The sequence below is a fragment of the Alligator sinensis genome, unplaced genomic scaffold, assembly GCF_000455745.1.
Source record: "Alligator sinensis unplaced genomic scaffold, ASM45574v1 scaffold634_1, whole genome shotgun sequence".
Classification (NCBI taxonomy): domain Eukaryota; kingdom Metazoa; phylum Chordata; order Crocodylia; family Alligatoridae; genus Alligator; species Alligator sinensis.
The window spans coordinates 288020-290665 of NW_005842558.1; positions in this window are offsets into that span (position 1 = coordinate 288020).

The window sequence follows — 2646 nt, forward strand, 5'->3', positions numbered from 1 at the left end:
ACCCCTTCCCTGGAGCACACCCGCTAGCCTGGGGTTCCCGCTGCCACCATCCAAGGCTCTGGACTCACTTCTGGCTCTGTGCACCTTGGAGAACACAGGCCTGATTCTCCAATGGGTGCTAGACCCAATACAGGCACTTGGGCACTTCCCCAAGTCAGGGGCTGATTAGGGAAGCCTCCCTTAGTCCACACACCTAAGGGGCCTCCTCGGCATAATTCAGACCCACCCCTCAATAAGTCTCCACACCGGTCACAAGGAGAACTTTATTGATTACAGGGGTAGGGCGGGAACAGGATAGAAGGTAGAGCAATATCAGAGGAATATCAGAGGAATCCCATAAAGCAAACCAGCATGGCTGAGGTAGCCGTTTAAACACGCATCTGAGTTACTGTAAGCTAAATATCTAGCCTGATCTCGAGTAGCTTACTCACACGCAACATCCAGAGGTGGTTGGAGTTTCCCTCTGGAGGCAGGTCACTCTTTGAGCATGGGTTATGAAGAGAGAGCCAGGTTCAGATTCACCTGGATGACCGCATGGCTAATGGCTGCCTTCTTCCTGGCCCAGGCCTTTTTATAACCTCTCTGACCTGAGCCCCGCAGTCCAATCAAAGCTGCCCGTGATGGCCACAAGCCAACCAATCTAAAAAAGCATCACTGGCTACCTGGGCCGGTGAGCGGGGCTTTTCCCTCCCCCCCACAGGTGACCAGAGCATCCGCCTCCGAGGCACCAGGCTTTTGTCATGTAGGCAGGGAGGGAGATCCCCCTCCTTGAGGGATTCAACACCAGCCTCTCACGCTGGCAGAGACAGATCTCTGGAGAGGGGCACAGACGGTGGCATTTCTGCCACAGTCCCTGTATGGTTAGCCTATTTAAACCTAATTGGCTAAAACTCAGTTGCCAGCCTAGGGAAAGCTAAGGCAAGAGACTGAGTCAAAGCAGGAAATGTAGCGGGTCAGTTAGAAAATGTATCACAAATAGCTCTCATAAGCAATAGAGGGTGTGATTGCAGTATGTATGACTAATAAAGAAGAAGCAGATGATATGAAAAAACAAAACAGCTAAGAAAGGAGAAGTTGTAATGTCAGCAGTTAGAAGTAGACCGTGCTGGTCCCCCCTGACTCGTTTGTAACAGGCCACTAGATCCTCCTCAGCCTTCTCTTGTGGAGGCTGAACAGATTCAGGGCCCGTATCCTCTCCTCGTAGGGCCTGCCCTGCTGCCCCCTGATCATGCAACTGGCCCTCCTCTGGACCCTCTCCATGCTGTCCACATCCCTCCTGAAGTTCGGTGCCCAGAGCTGGACGCAGTACTCCAACTGCAGCCTGACCAATGTCACATAGAGGGGGAGGATCACCTCCTTGGACCTGCTCGTAATGCATCTGTGGACGCACGACAAGGTATAGTTGGCCTTCCTGACCGCATCCCCACATTGGTCGGCCCATATTCGTTTTGGCATCAGTAATGACTCCAAGATCCTTTTCTGCCTCTGCACTGATGAGAAGGGAGTTCCCCAGCCTGTAGGTCTGCTGCTGGTTCTTCCTCCCCAGGTGCAGCACCTTGCACTTGTCAGTGTTGAAACCCATCCTGTTCTCATCCACCCACCCCTGTAACCTGTCTAGGTCCAATTGCAGCCTATGCTGTGTGGCCCCTTCCACACTACTGGAGTGCAAGCAGGAAAGAGTTAATACCCTAGGGCTCTGCATTCAGCCCAGGGGCAGCTGGAATGGGGTTTGCCCCTCCCTCCCTGGTAGCCACCTACCCAGCCCTGGGGGCTGCATTCCCACCCTGCTCCCTGCACCCGAAACCATCCACCACCACTCTCTGGGTGCCGCCCTCCAGCCACTTAGTGACCCACCTAAATGTGTAGGTGTCAACACCACAGTTCCCTAGTTTTTTTAATGAGAATGGGGTGACAGTGTCAAAGGGCGGGAGGGTGACAGTGTCGAAGGGCGTCCTAAAGTCCACAAAGACTACGTCCACTGCTAACCCTGTGTCCAAGGATCTTGTGACCTGGCCATAGAAGGCCACCAGGTTGGTCTGACAGGACCTGCCTCTAATGAACCCATGGTGGTAGAGGGAGAGAGCTCTGGTTCCAGTGAAAGCCCACAAAGAGAGAACTTGGTGCTGTGCCACCCCCACATCTGCTTCCTGCTGCCTTCTCAGGGAGAGGCCGGAGGGCTGGAGTCTGCTCTTTGCAGGGCTTTTACCCCCTCCCCGCATGGGAGAGAATCCATGCAATGAGCCATGTGGGGGTCTCAGACTTGTCAGCAGCACCAAGTGTCCAACAGAAGAGAGCAAGCTGAAAGGTCCCCCAGGGCAGGAAGCAAGGTGTAACCCCTTCCCTGAGACCTTCCTCCCTGTTCCTCCTCCCTTGCAGCTCCCAGCCCAGGCCCCGGCCCCCTGCCCTGACACAACCACCCAGCCTGGATTCCCCACAACCACTGTCTTTCCTCTGCAACCATAAGCCAGCTCCCACCCACCCTTAGCCATGTCCTAGGACCCCGGGAGCAAGGTCATATATCTGCTCTGGGAGCCGCTGTATGGCCCCTTCCACACTACTGGAGTGCAAGCAGGAAAGGGTTAATACCCCAGGACTCTGCATTCAACCCAGGGGCAGCTGGAATGGGGTTTGCCCCTCCCTCCCTGG